We start from the raw sequence: 15,688 nt of genomic DNA on the forward strand, positions 1-15,688 counted from the left end.
TATTACCACTCCTGTTCAAAATAGTTCTGGAAACATTAGCCACAGCAATTAGAAAAGAGAAAGAAGTAAAAGGAATAAAGATAGGAAAGAAAGAAGTTAAACTGTCATTATTTGCTGATGATATGATACTTTACATAGAAGACCCAAGAAACTCTACCAAAAGACTTCTAGACTTAATTACAGATTCAGTAGAATAGCTGGATATAAGGTCAACACTCAAAAAACAATAGCCTTCTTATACACAAATAGCAGAGTCACTGAGAGAGAAATTTGGAAAACAATTCCTTTTACAATAGCATCCAAAAAAATGAAATGTCTAGGAATCAATCCAACAAAGGAAGCAAAAGACCTCTACACTGAAAACTACAGCACTCTGAAAAAGGAGATCAAGGAGGATATAAGAAAATGGAAAGAGATCCCTTGGTCCTGGGTATGAAGAACCAATATAGTGAAAATGGCCATACTTCCAAAACTACTATATAGATTTAATGCAATGCCAATTGAAAGTCCAACAATATACTTCACAGAACTAGAGAAAACAATCTAAAAATTCATTTGGAACCAGAAGAGACCGAGAATAGCAAAAGCAATACTAGGCAACAGAGACATGGCTGGGGGTATCACAATCCCCAACTTGAAACTATACTACAAAGCTACTGTGATAAAAAAACAGCATGGTACTGGCAAAGAAACAGACCCAAGGATCAGTGGAATAGATTAGAAGATGCAGAAACAACTTCAGACATACTCAGCCACCTCATCTTTGACAAAGGAGCCAACCACCCTCATTGGAGGAAAGATAGCCTATTTAATAAATGGTGTTGGAAAAACTGGATTTCAACCTGCCAAAGATTAAAAGTAGACCCATACACTGGAAGTCCCGTTTAACCCTGCTATTCCACTGCTGGGGATCTTCCCCAAAGAATTAAAAGAATCATACCACAGTGATATGTGTGCACCCATGTTCATAGCAGCACAGTTTGTGATAGCTAAAACTTAGAAACACCCCAAATGCCCATCAACTGGAGACTGGATCAAGAAAATGTGATTTTTTTAATAAAATGGAGTACTACTCACCCATAAAAACAGAGAAATTAGAGACATTTATAGCTAAATGGATGCACATTGAGGCGATACTCTTAAGTGAAATAAATAGGACACACATGTATAAATACCGAATAGTTTCTCTGGTGTGAGTAACTGAAAGTGTAAATAAGGACTAAAATGTATAATAGGTAATATGAAATAGGAAGAAAAGGGGCAAAGGGGAAGGAAGTGGGAGGGGTAGGGGAAAGGAAAGAAGGGTATGGAATTAATATGAGAAAATGGAAAAATAGGAACAAAATCTTTGTAAATAGGGAGGAATGGAGGGGTTGAAGGGAGGGCTGGGCAAGGGTGAAAAATAAGAACCAAGAGAGATTATGTAAAGGTGCAAATTTCCAACGATGAATGTCATTATATTGTATACCTAAAATGTACCAATGATTAGAATGAATAATCGATAATGCAAAATAGGAAGAAAAGGTCCAAAGGGGTAGGGGTAGGGGTATTGGGAGGGGCAGGGGAAAGGAAAGAAGGGAAAGGAAAAATGCCGAGAAATGGAAAAAAATGGAAATAAAGTCTTTGTAAATAGGGAAGGGTGGAGGGGGTGAAGGGAGGGCTAGGAATGGGGAAAAAATAAGAACCAAGATGCATCATGTAAAGGTACAAGTTCCCAATGAGAAATGTAATTGTGTTGTGTACCTAAAATGTACTGATAAAAGAATTACAAAAAAAAAGTAGACCCATACCTATCACCATGCACTAAACTAAGATTGAAGTTGATTAAAGATCTAAATATTAAGACAGAAACACTAAACTGGGTGGAAGATAAGTTAGGTAGAACTCTTGAAGACATTGGCATAGGAAAAGATTTTATGAACAAAACCTCAGTAGCACGGGAACTAGCACAAAGAATCAACAACTGGGATCTCATTAAAAAGCTCTGCACTGCAAGAGAAACCACCATCAGAGCTAAGAGACAACCTACAATGTGGGAAAAAAATTTTAGCAGCTGTACCTCAGACAAGAGACTACTATCTAGAATATATCAAGAACTGAAAAAAATTAGACCCCCAAAATTCAAAGACCCAGTTCAAAAATGGGCATCTGAAATGAACAGACATTTCTCAGAAAAAGAAGTAAAAGCAGCAAATAAATATATGAAAAAATGTTTGACATCACTGGTCATTGGAGAGCTGCAGATGAAAACAACACTGAGATTCCACCTCACCCCAGAAAGAATGGCTGCTATCAAGAAATCAACCAATAACAAATGCTGGCAGGGATGTGGAGAGAAAGGAACCCTTCTCCATTGTTGGTGGGAGTGCAGACTGGTGCAATCACTGTGGAAATCAGTATGGAGATACCTCAAAGAACTAGGGCTAGAGGTCCTATTTGACCCAGCTATTCCCCTGGATATCCATGCTGAATATCTTCCCCAAATAATTAAAAAGAATCATACCACAGCGATATATGTGTACCCATGTTTATAGCGGCACAGTTTGTAATAGGTAAAGCTTGGAAACAGCCCAAGTGCCCATCAACTGGAGACTGGATAAAGAAGATGTGGGTTTTTTAATAAAATGGAGTACTACTCAGTCATAAAGAACGAGAAACTAGAGTCATTTATAGCTAAATGGATGCATATTGAGGCCATACTCTTAAGTGAAATAAATAGGACACACATGTGTAAATACCAAATAGTTTCTTTAGTGTGAGAAACTGAAAGTGTAAATAAGGATTAAAATGATTAAAACGTATAATTGATAATTTTAAATAGAAAAAAGGTCCAAAGGTGTAGGGGTGGTGGGAAGGGAGGGGGAAAGGAAAGAAGGGAAAGGAAAAATTATGAGAAAAGAAAAAAAATGGAAATGAAGTCTGTAAATAGGAAAGGGTAGAGGGGATGAAGGGCGCACAGGTAATGGGGAAAAACATAAGAGCCAAGGTACATCATGTACAGGTACAAGCACCCAATGGTAAATGTAAACATACTGTATACCTAAAATGTACCAATAAAAGAATTTAAGGGATTAAACAAAAAAAAGAACAGACAGAAACTAGACTTACACTGGAGAGGCTGAGTCTTGGGTCCTGGTCAGTGCTGCTGATGGCAGGAAAGACAAAGACCCCCAAGCACATCCAGTATTTATCGAACACAATCGTAGGAAGGAATAGAGAGTGGGGTATGCATTGAAGGCATCTAGTGAAATACTGCCGAACACCTGGCATGATGGTGCCAGGCAGGGCTCTTAGGGAGGAAGCACTGCTTATCTTGCCTGGATAGAACAAACCAGTCCTGGGACCGGGTTCAATTAGCAAGCAATCCATCGGGACAGTGAGAAGCCATAATTCAGGGGAAAGGGTTTTAATTGGGGTCATGCTGCCCTCAGCTGCACAGAACTCAGCAGAGCCCTGCCACTTCACAGGCCAGGGCCTAGGTTTCCCAGGTGGCCACTGAGGGAGGGGCTCTGCTTGCCCAGTCTGCCATGTGACATGCCCATTTGGGTCATGGGGCGCTTCGGTCTGCTTCCTGTTATAAAACAATATAGCTGAATTACAGAAGGCAAGAAGCGCGTACCACTCATAGCCCACTAGTACTGGGCAGGGATGTCTGCTACACTTTTGCATATGAAGTAGGACTGGATTTTGCCACAGGTAGCAGAATCTGACCTTAACCTAAACAGGGAAGGATTTGCTACCTCATTTCCTTTGCTTAGCATATAGCCCAATGCAAACTAAATACTTAATACATGTGTGTTAAATGAGAGAATAAGTTCCTTAAGTAATAATTCTGCTATCTTGCATCAATATACTATTTTATTGTTAATGCTTCCTCCTCGTAGTTTCTGGAAGTACAGTACCAGCATGCTCATTTTGGGGGTCACAGAGAAGACCCCATGCTGTTCTACCTGTGCAAACAACTCTGTGCATGTTTTAATACCCCCATTTTGCAGAGGAAGAAACTGAGGCTTAGACAGCTTAAGTGATTGCCTAAAGTCAGAGTAAGAGCATTGCAGTAGAAAATTCAAAAGGCATTTTTCTGAGTTCAAGGTCAGCACTCTTTTTCTATGATTAGTATACCTCCTCCTTTAAAGAATGTAGAGGGCCAGGGATTTAGCTCAATGGTTCCGCCACCTGCCTTGCAAGCCCAAGGCCCCGAGTTCAATCCCTGGTACCAAAAAAAAAAAAAAAAGAAAAGAAAAGAAAAAGAATGTTGTAGAATCTAAGATGCATATTATTTTTTCTCATTAGCATTTTTTTAAAACATGGGTTTAAGGTTTTACCAATGGGGCCTATTTCACCTCAATCATCCAGGTGCGACTTGGTGAGGAGAGGGCATGGCTCACAGTCCTCCCTCCTCCCTCCCTCTTTCCTTCCCCCCCTGCCTCCTATAGTCTTGAGTCCTGCTGTGGAAGGAGCTGGAAGGCCAAGTCTGAAGACAAGAAGAGAAAACCTATTAGTTCCCTAGTATGATAATCATATAACAGAAATTTATGGTGCCCCAGAGGGAGAGAATTACAAATGGATGAAAGGTGACTATTTAATGTGCAGAGATTTTTTTTAGGGTGTAAAAATAAATAGAGGAAAACAGAGTGCAAACAGAACCCAGGGCAAATGGGAGGCAAATGGGCCCGTTTAGTTGGTGCTGTTGTTACCACCCACGACCCTGCAGAATGACAGCAGTGCTTAACATTGCCTGCTTTGCCATCTTTCAAATAGCACTACAGTTCCTCATTATTTGCCAGTCTTCAGGAGGTTTCTAGCACTCCCAGTGAATGATGAGTGCCTTTGTCCCCTTCTCCTTTCCCTGCATCCACAGGCCTTGTCCCTGCCACCTCCCTCCAGGAACATCTTGGGTTCAGGCCCTGGCCCACGTGGGCAGGAATGGAGCAACACTCCCCTCACTGTCCCCTCAGCCCAGGTTATCTTGCAGGGATGGTCTGTATGTGCTTGAGACATCCTGTGGGCAGCCCTTGGGAGGGGGTAAGGGGCAGAGAGCCAGTCTCCCGGGGAAACCAGGCCTTTGCTGACACATTGTGACAGGGTCCTTCAAGCACTCTGGCTTCTGGCTCAGCCCTTCTCCCTTTCAAATTAGCTCAGGTCAACATGAGGCCATCCCCTGCAAGGGACACCAGGCACCCACACCCCAGGTGTACAGCCTAGGTAGTCCTGCCGGCTGCCCTGTCCTGCAGCCCTCAATCTGCCCTGGGTCTGCCCTGCACTCTCCTTGCCGGGCCTGGTGCTACCAGGACACTCAGTGGGGACTGCTTGGCCCTGAAATCCAGCTGCACTCCATCAAGACTGCGAGCCATTCAGTAAGGAACTTCTCTTTTCCCCAAATCGTGCCCCATTCCAGGCTTCACCATTCTTGAGGAGGTTCCCGAACCTTTGCCTGCCACAGATGCTATTTGACTTGATGACCAAAGCACTCTTTCCCCTTTGTCTTTGTCCTCTCCCTGCTGTCCTCTCTGTGTGCTGATCCCCTTGTTCACCTCTTCTTCAGGTGGCATGATGCTCTCTGCTTTTCTTTCTGATTCCCATTCTCTCTTCACTCTCTCTCCTGTTGGCACAGCAAGCCAGGCAGCCCCAGCTCAGCCTTGGCAAGGCTAGAGAGGAGACGGATGTTTCCCTCTGGTTCCATGTTGGGTAGAGATGGAGGCAGAAGGTCCTGGCAGGAAGGGGGAACAGGAGGCTGGGGTTGTCCTCATCTTCTTGCAACACCAACCACTGACTGCCCACTGACCCGCCTGGGACTGGCCCCTCTGCTGCTCTATCTAAGCCCCAGTGTGGGCCAGGTTTCTGACTGAGGGAGGCTCTGCCCTGCCCGCCCAAGCTTCAGTTGCTGGCCCCTGTGTACCCCGGGGTCCACCGGCTTTCCAAGAGCTGTGAGACAAACAGGATATGCATGGAGCTGCTCTGGGGCTCTGGATCTCTAGCATTTGCCCATCGTGGCTTCACTCACCAATGTGGTCAGAGAGTGAGCTTGCATTTCCCTGTCCTTGTGTCACCCTGGATTTCTCCCCAGCATCTTCATCACCTCTACATTCCTTAATGTCTCGAAACCAAACCAAACTTTGACCAGGGAGCAGGGAGAAGCTGCCACTGAGCATGGGGGCATCACTTTCCTCATGTAGAACTGCATTATACAGTCAGTCCATTTCTGCCTTTTAAGGTTGAGGTAACTGTGGCAGAATATCAGTGTCTCCCAGGCTTTGTCAGAATGAGCCAACCACCTCCACCTTACCCGAGGGTCCTGGATGACATCTACTATTGGGAAGCAGAGGGCCAAACCCTAGGCTGTGGGGACTCCACCAGGGTCCCAAAGAGTGGCCCACTGCCCGGTTGCTCTGTGACAGGCTCTCCTATATCAGAGCTTTTGAGTTGGGCCCCAAGAACACAACAAAGCCTTGAAAGAAATGTATGAAGTCTGAGAGACAGGGGACAACCCAGGGACCCCAGAAATCAATAGCATAAGCCCGAGAGTTGTTCATTCCCCCACTCCGGGAGGTTAGGGAAGGCACATTAGGTAAGTCAGGCTTCTTGGAGGAAGTGGGCCGAAAAAGGGGAGGGAGCCACCCACAGTGGATGGCTGTGAGGAAAGGAACCCCTGCCCATGTAAGCCAGGGGTGCAGTTTTCTGTTCCTTGCAGTCCCATTTGACATACAAGGGGATGGTTTGGAGAACAAGAGACAAATGCTTTACCTTTCCACTGCCTCTCGCTGAGTTGTTGTTGTTTTCTCAAGCCTGCAGTATTGATATGATCTGCTCTTTTTCTGCCTCCTGCCCTTTTCCTTGCTCCTCACAGGCCACTAAACTGGGAGAGATGCTGACCAATGGCCATTCAGAAACCATCGGGCTCTGCTGGAGAGGAAGAAGGCACGGAAGGGAGAGAGGACGGTGCCTGCTTGCCACATGTCCTCTTTACCTTGCAGGACTTCCCCTGGTCCTGGGAAAGGATTGCTCAGCTTATAAAGGGAGATTGGGGAAAAAATTCCTTTCTGCCACTGTATACAACTCAGGTACATTGGTGAGCAGCTAGGTCAGCTAGGAAGAGCCCCTAGAAGTGTTTTCGATAATTTCAACCAGAAAAGTGTTTTTTCCTCGCTTCTAAATTGTTGAATTTTAAGTTCCTGTGCAAAAGTGCACATGATATCATTGTCCTTCTTCCTCCTGATTTGCAGGTCTCTGAGAATCTTGTGATATATGTATTACATTTTTGTTTAATAGCTAATTTGTGCTCAAAGTCTATGGGCTTCTCATTGAACAAAACTGACAGGTCTGCTTTACTGAAGACAGAAATAAGGAGAGGAGCTGGGCATGGTGGGCTACCTGTGGTTCCAGCTACTTGGGAGGCTGAGGCAGCAAGATCACCAAAGGCCAGGAGTTTGAAATCAGCCAGGGCAACAGAGCAAGAACTGTCTCAAATAAGGGGTGGGGATGCACTTGGTTAAGCCCCTGGGTTTGATCCTCAGCACCAGACAAAGCAAGCAAAAAACAAAATTAAAAAAGGAGAGTAATACAGTTCATTCCTAAGTCCTAAAGTTATGGAGTTTTGCCTCCAGTTTAGCCAATAGTGAGTCTGGAGGAGAACTTTCAGTAGGTCAGAGCTTTGGAAGATTTGATGTTGGGGCACTTTTAAAAAAAAATTCTGGACCCACTTCATTTAATTTTTTAAAGGAAAAACGGAAATGACTCTCCAAACAGAATCCACATAGAAATGATATATAGGCATTTTTTGGAATGAAAATAAACTATAAATAAGTAAGAAATCCTCTATAGGGCCATTGGAAATGGATAGCAATAATGTTGTGTTTATTGCCTTACTCCCAAAACACAGATATTTATTATAATTCAGTGCAATTCATTGTACTAGTCTGGCATTTATAAAGTTCCCATCATGATGTTAGTGTGAAAAGCATTTCCTAGAAAGCATTGTTATAATAAACTGTAATTAGTGGCTTGCAAACAGCCATAATTCATTGTTCAGAGGACAAGGAATGTGGACAGTGAAATTCTGTGTGCGGTCCCTCCCCTCTTTGGGCATTTCCGTCAGGTGGGCTGCTCACCTGGAGTGCAGGTCACCGAGGCAGCTGGGCAAGGGCTGGTGCCAGGCTGTGCTAGCCTCTTCAATTCCAGGCCATTGGATTTTCCCCTAATAACCTAAGGCCAGCCCCAGTCCCCAGGGCCTCTACTTATGCTGGTTTCTGTTCTTTTACAGTTTCCCCACCTGGATGTACAGCAAGTTGGATTCCCCAAGCAGAAACCAAGCACCCTACCAGGAAGAGGAAGCCAGGAGGGCTCAGGCAGTCTGGGCTTGCCATGACACAGTGTGAGTCCTTGGGCTACAACACAGGACTCGGGCGCTGTTCTGACCCCTCGTGTCTTGTGTTGCAGCCGGAGGGACACAGGTCTGCAGCAGAGCCTGCTCAGAGGCCTCCAAGGGAGTTGGCACAGGGAACGGAGGTGGAGATTTTGGGAAAACCAAGGTGGAAGTGGGTGGAGAGTCTGGCAGAATTCCGCTCCATCACCCTGGGCAGCACCTGGCTTGCCCTCCCTTATCCTTGCTCAGTCTCCTTGTATGTGGCCTGGCCTCCTCCCTAGCTTACTTCAGGAAGCTGATGCCAGCACTGGTTGGCACATTTTCTGTAAGATGGGTTTCACTGATGATTTTACTATCCAACATAATAGAGACTGAAATGAAGTGAAATCACATCATGAATTTCAATAGGGAAGAAGCCCCTCCCCTGAAGAACCCTACACTTGAAGTTGGGAGGTGTCAGAGACAAGACTTCTTCATCCATTCAGCTGTCACAGCACTGGGGTGGCCCTGGGGATGCAGGGTCCTGTGAGGGACCCCACCGGCACATCTCGGGTCTGTGGGTCACATTTCTGCAAGTTTCCTGTGCTGGGATGACATCTTTCAACCAGACGCAGATGTGGAGTGACTCTCTCCACACCTGCCCTGCATCCTGGGCAGAAAGCAGCTGTCAACCCCCACATGTTTACACTGGCTTTGTGCTGCTCTTATTGGTTCCTCTTTTACAAGAAATTGACTAGTTTTTAAGTGAAATTTGTTCCATGTTTTTTCTTCTTTTGAATGATTTGGAGGGGAGTCAAATAAAACAAGGAGGCTGTATTTAAATGGGAATAATAGAAGTTTAAATAAATAGAAAGCAGGGAGTTGAGAGGATTGAGCTAAAGAGAAGGTGCTAGGTTCTGCCACAGAACAGGTAACAGTCAAGTTAGGGCTACCATGGGTGCATTGTGTCTGGAAGCCTGTGTTTTCTTGCATGTCAAAAACTAGCAAGAGGCCAAAACCAGACAGGGGCAAGTGGGCAACTGCAAAGGAAAACCAAAGGAAGTAAATGGACAGGCACTTCTGTAAGTCACTATGAGGGCATGTCGTTTTGTGGCACTGCGGGGAGGGGGTAGTGGGGATTTAACCCAGGGTCTTGACACTGAACTACATCCCAGCCCCCTTTTGACTTTTATTTTGAGATAGGGTCTTACCAAGTCACTGAGTTGCCCAGGTTAGACTGGAATTGCAATATACCTGGCTCAGCCTCCCGTAGTGCTGGTATTATAGGTGTGTACCACCATGCCTAGCTTGTAAGATTTTTATTTTTGCATTTTCAAAGAAAAGCTACGACTTTCTCTCCCTTTTCCTTCCCATTCTGACCAGTTCTATCTAGAATTTGCTAGGTGGGGCTGAGTGAGAGGCATCTTGGGGCAGGGAGCCTCAGTGGTTTGATGCAGGATTATAGAACCCTAGTGGGTGAGGTTGGCCTCCGCTCAACATGGGGTGTCAGAACTGAGCAGGGCAGGATGTTTAGGGCAGGGCTTCATCAAGAAAATTTGTTATAGAGAATGGGAACAATCAAATACATAAATATAAACACCAGAATAACTCTGGAGTGTTGGAAAAAATTGGAAGTATTACCGTGAATTAAGGCTTTCGTAGATGGACATAGAAATGCACAAACACACACACACACACACACACACACCCCATAAGAGTGTCCATGGGAAGGACCTGGGAACTGGGACATCCCAATAAAAATGTGTCCACATCTTGGTTTTCAAATACTATTTTCCTCTAAAAGTATCTGGAGCTTCTTGAAGAAATGGCTGATTCTAGGTCTGGGAGAGGAAATATTTAAAAATGCCTGGAACCTCTTATCCCAGTAAGTAAAGAATCTCTTTAACAAATAATGAGTGCTTGTCAAAGGACACAGGAGCCAGCTAATGATTCCCACTAGCCATATGTAGGAATATTCAATCACCAAAATATGTACTTATATGTATTTTAATACATATATTTTGAACCCATTGAATAAAATAAGAAGCCATGGGTCCCTGCTGACTTAAGACCTTTTGTTGTTTTTGTTTTGGTACCGGAGATCAAACTCAGGACCTTGCGCTTGCAAGGCAGGTGGCAGAACCACTGAGCTAAATCCCTAGCTCTGGGCCCCTGCTGACTTAAAACAGTAATAAATGAGTAAGTTGAGAAAGTTTGATGAGGCAAAGGTTTTTGCATAATCTCGGTGTACATCTGACTAATGACAAAGGCAAGGGAATGAAGTTACTGTGGAGAGGCCTCACAGTCCTGCCCTTGATCAAGTGATTAATAAAAACATCATCAGTAATGGACAAAGCACCAATACCTGTTAGGTATTGTGAACCCAGAATTACTTCTGTGATTGTCCCTAAATCTAATCTCACACACACACACACACACACACATACAAGTCAGATGTGTCAAAATTGAGAAACATTTTCTGAAATGACTAAGCTGTCATTTTCATCAATTTTAATGTCTTGTAAAGCAAGAAAACCCTGAGAAACCTTTCCAGACTGAGAGAGACTAATGAGGGATCACAACCAAAGGCGCTATGTGGTTCTGGACTAGATCCTTTTGTTATAGAGAACATTATTAGGGTCTGGGTATGTAACTCAGTGAGAGAGTGCTTGCCTAGTACACTCAGGGCCCTGGTTTAAATTTCAGTACCACCAAAACAAAAAGCAAGCAAACAAAACCAGGAAATTATTGAGACAATTGCCAAAACTTGAATGGAGTCTAAGATTGAATGGTGGTGATGTAACAAGGGTGACTTCCTGGGTTTGATGTTTACTTTGGGCTTATGTAGGAGAATGTCCTTATGTGCAGGGATCACACACAAAAGAAATCAAGAATGAGGGCAATGTGTCCATGGTTTATTATCAAATGATTCAAGTAAAAAAAAGTTATTTTTATTATCCTTGCAGTTTTTCTGCTAGTTGAGATTGTTTCCTTTTTTTTTCTTTCTTTTTTTGAGTCAGAGTCTCTCTATTATGTAGTCTGGCCTTGAACTGGCTATGTAGCCCGGCCTGGATTCAAACTTGCAATCCTCCTGCCTTAGCTTCTCACATGTTGGGATTACAAGTATATGCCACCACTCAAAATATTTTAAATGCACTTGAAAAAAATAAAGTTACAATTTCCTCTAATGTTAAAAATACTTGTTTATTAAACAAAATTGGAAAATGAAACTTTAAACAATCACTGTTAATATTTTGCTCTGTTTTCTCCCAGTCTCTTTCCTGTGTGAACTAAGAAGGAAAATGTTACAATTTCAGTGGCTGGTAATAGAATTCTTAGGCAGTTGTCTTTAGTCAGGGGAAATCTCAGAATAGTAAATGAGGCCATGGAAGTATGGCTTAGCAAGCATCAAGGAATCAAAAGAAGCTTCTAAGTTGCTTTTACATTAGAAATGAGTAATAATTTGTGGATAGGGGAGAGAAAAGAATGGGTGAGGCTGGTAGGTTTTTTATTATACAATCTGAGGTATGTGTTGCTGAGGAAACAACCATCCTGTCTCCCTGATATTCACTAAAGTCTGTTATGCCTGCAAAGGGTATGTAAATGGGGTTCTGTTGGTTTGCTGGTTTGAGGGGACTTGATGGAAGGGGCTAAGTTCCACACTAACATCACATGTGAGGTGGTCCATTGATTCATAAACTGAACTAATTTAGGAGAAATACTACTTTGGAGATTACAAGAATATTCATCCTTCAAGAAACTTTGGAAATTGTGGTGGCAAGGTATGATGGCGAATTTTATGTTGACTTTGCTGAACCTTAGTTTCAAGATATTTGGTTAAACACTATCCTGGATATTTCTGTGATATTTTTGAATGATACTGATGTTTAATTGAGTGGAATTTGACTAAATCAGTTTGCCTTCTATAATGTGGTTGGAACCTCATTCAATCTATTGAAGGCCAAAACAGAATAAAGACTGACCTCCACTTAGGGCTCAAGGTGCAATTCTTCTCTGAGTGTTCTTACTTGCAAGCCCACTCTTCTCCTATTGACATACCCTGGAGAATTTGGATTTGTTAAATCTCCACCATCATGTGAGCCAATTCCTTAAAATAAATATCACTCTCTCTGTATATTTTGTTGGTTCTGTTTCTTTGGAGAACTCTGACTAATATAGGAAGAGGTGGATATTGGATTTCCGTAGAATAGAAAGCAAATCTTTCAGTCAATCATACCTAGATTTGGGGCAGGGATACTTACAGACATGTAAGTGAAGAATTGTGTGTGTTCTTTTTAGTTTAATTTAATTATGATCAGAGAACATTTTCTGTATGAGTACCGTCCTTGTGATTTTTTGGGTTGTTTTATGGCCTGGTACATGGTCTGTGTTGGTGAATATTCCATGTGCACTTGACAGGAATGTGAGTGTATTTGGCTGTTGTTGGAGGGAGTGTTCTATAAATGTCAATTAGGTAAACTTGGTGGGTAGTATCATTTAAATCTTCCATACCTTAGTGATATTTTTGCCCATTTATTCTATCAATTACTCCAACTGTTAAAATCTCTGTTCTATTTTTGCTTTATGTATTTTTATGTGAAGGGATATTATTTGGCACTTATATTTAGGGTTTTTATGTCCTGTTAAGGTGATCCTTTTACCATTATGAACTTTCACCATAATAAGCATTTTTTTAAGGCAAGGTCTTGTTAAGTTTCCCAGGCTAGCCTTGAACTTGTGATCCTCCTACCTCAGCCTCCGAAGTAGCTGGGATGATAAGCCTGGGTCACTGTGCCCACTGTGACTCCATAGTTTTTGATAAGTTAGTAACTAATAGTTATAATAAGTTAGTAACATCTTCATCCCCTTTCCCTTCCCTCCCTTATTATTATTGTTATTATTTATTTTATATGGTCCATTTTGGATACTTTCTATTGGTCCAGCTTTGATTTTTGATGATCATTTCTCCTTCTGTGTCTAGTTTTTAGTTAAGTCTTCTTATGAAGTTTTTATTTCAGATGTTGTATTTTTAACTCCATAAAGAACTATTTGATTCTTTTTAAGAGTTTCTCTTTCACTTTTTGAATTCTCCATCTCTCTATTTATTTTATCTTTTCCTGTGTCCCTTTAAACATATTTATAATAGTTATTTCACAAATCTTTGCTTTGTAATTCTGACATCTGAGTCATATATGGGTCTGCTTAATTTGTACTTTTTCTTCTTGATTATGGATTGCATTTTCTAGTAATTTTTTCTTGAATGTTAGACATTGTAAGCGATACATTTTATATGCTCTGTGCTATGTTGTCTTCATCTCAAATTCTTCAATTTTATTCTGACAGGCAGTTAAATTATTAGTGGGTACTCTTGATCTTATCAGCTTCTGGTTTTAGGTCAATTTTTTTTTCTTTTTTTTTTTTGCGGTACCAGGGATCGAACTCAGGACCTTGCACTTGCGAGGCAGGTGCGCTGCCACTGAGCTAAATCCCTTGCCCTTTACGTCAATTTTTTAATGGTTAACAATGTTGAAAAATAGATTATAATAAATACCAGTGTAAAGTCATGGAGTAGGTCCTTAGGACCAATGAAGAATGCATATTTTAGAACCTACATGATGTAGTAATGTTGAAAAATAGTCAGGAACAAACAAAACAAAACAAAACAAAAAACTAGCCATGGTGGTAGATGCCTGTAATCCCAGAACTTGGGAGCCTGAGGCAGGAGGATTGCAATTAGCTTAGAACCAGCGTGGGCTACATAGTGAGTTCAAGGGCAGCCTGAACTGCATAGTGAGACCCTGTCCCAAAACAAACAAACAAACAAAAATAATCAGGGCACAGATTTCCATTAATTTAGTGGATGAGAAATTTTTCATATTCTAGCCTAATTCCAATCATTTTAAATATCAGAAGTTCTTTGGGTAGAATTTTAAAATCTTTACCTATTTTGACACACCTCATTAGTCACTTCAAGTGATTGTCACTATAGTTCTTAAATCTTTGTATCACAATCTCTGTATCACAAATAATTAAATCAATTTACAAAGAGATTATCTGCAAGGATCTTTATTGCAGCATTGTTTATGATACAAAGGGAGACTGGAGTGAGATTAAAAACCCGTGTCTATATATTATGTATATAATGGAATATTATACACATTATATATCTATGTTTAAGCACATGGGACTATATACGTATTATATATTAACTAAAAAAAGTTTACTAAACAGAGTCTGAGCCATTTTTTCCTAAAGAAAGTATTATATATGTATTTAAAATATCTTTAGAAGTAGGCCAATGTATACTTTTTATTTTTGATGCTTATGTTGAGGACTGTAAGACTATCCTTAGGTTTGATGACTCAGTAGAAGACTTGCAGGATTCAGAAAAGCTGTTATAATCAGAGTTTATTATAGCAAAAGGATGTGGATTAAAATCTGGAAAGGAAAAGAGTAGGTTGAAGTGTGAGAAGAACCAGGGAAAACTTCTATCTGTCCTTACCCAGTCACTAGTCAGTGCTTGTTTCTCCCAGCAAGTATGTTGCCAAACAGGGAAGCTGGATGGAGCCTTGGTATTCAGGATGTCAGTCACCTTGGCATGCGGTGGCTGCGTGACTTGCCTCAGCTGCTCAGACCCCTTCATACCAGAAAGGCATACAAAAAGTTGCTCACCATAGATCACATAGTTGCTGTAAACTATCTGGTGCAGCCCAAGGCCTCAGGTACACACAGACACTCCCATTAAGCAGAATACTCCCAAAGTTCAAAGGTCATTGTCCAAGAGCTGGTCCAAGGGCCAGTCCTGAAGATGGAGGAATGCGCAGGGTTTGAGCAACCTAAGCCTGTTTAGTTAACACCTCCCTGCACAATGCTTTTTTTATTTCTAGTGTTTGGTACCATAAAGAACAATTAAACTATTTATATTTTGTGAAAAATGAAATACATCGGAAATTTTTGTGATGTCATTTTAGCATTATCATCAGGTGTAACCAAATTAAATCTCTACTTAACAACTTTCTGAGCTGCCAGAGGTGACATCTCAATAACCGTAGGCAAAATATATCCATTATGAAGCAACTTTCTGGCCAGGAATTCCCAGAACTTCATAAATAGTCTTATGAATTCACACCAAAGAAGGCCAGGAGCCAAATCCCTTACTTTATTGTGAAGTAAGAAATCTGAGTCCACGGTGCTAAATGACTTGAAAGTTAGAGAGAGCTAGCTAAGAAGGTGACTGAATGAAGATGAAATTTGTCACCCCAGCTACTTGAGAGTCAGGTAATTTAAAGCCACTTAGTTCTGGTGACTGTGTTATGAATTAAGCATTGAGAATTTCAGGTCTGTCCT

At 41.9% G+C, this 15,688-nt stretch overlaps 1 long non-coding RNA gene across 1 annotated transcript in view; it reads left to right on the plus strand.

The window, feature by feature from the left end:
- Window positions 1–2,856: 2,856 nt before the first annotated feature.
- LOC147830118 (uncharacterized) overlaps window positions 2,857–15,688 on the plus strand; it is a 110,228-nt gene continuing 97,396 nt past the window's right edge. The window contains exons 1-2 of the long non-coding RNA XR_015443932.1: window positions 2,857–7,061; window positions 8,261–13,806. This is a non-coding gene — a long non-coding RNA (uncharacterized LOC147830118). The remainder of the gene's footprint in view (window positions 7,062–8,260; window positions 13,807–15,688) is intronic.

The sequence above is a fragment of the Heterocephalus glaber genome, unplaced genomic scaffold (genome assembly GCF_053883595.1).
Source record: "Heterocephalus glaber isolate CG9 unplaced genomic scaffold, H.glaber_assembly_v1.0 deba00000331, whole genome shotgun sequence".
In the NCBI taxonomy this organism is placed as follows: Eukaryota; Metazoa; Chordata; class Mammalia; order Rodentia; family Bathyergidae; genus Heterocephalus; species Heterocephalus glaber.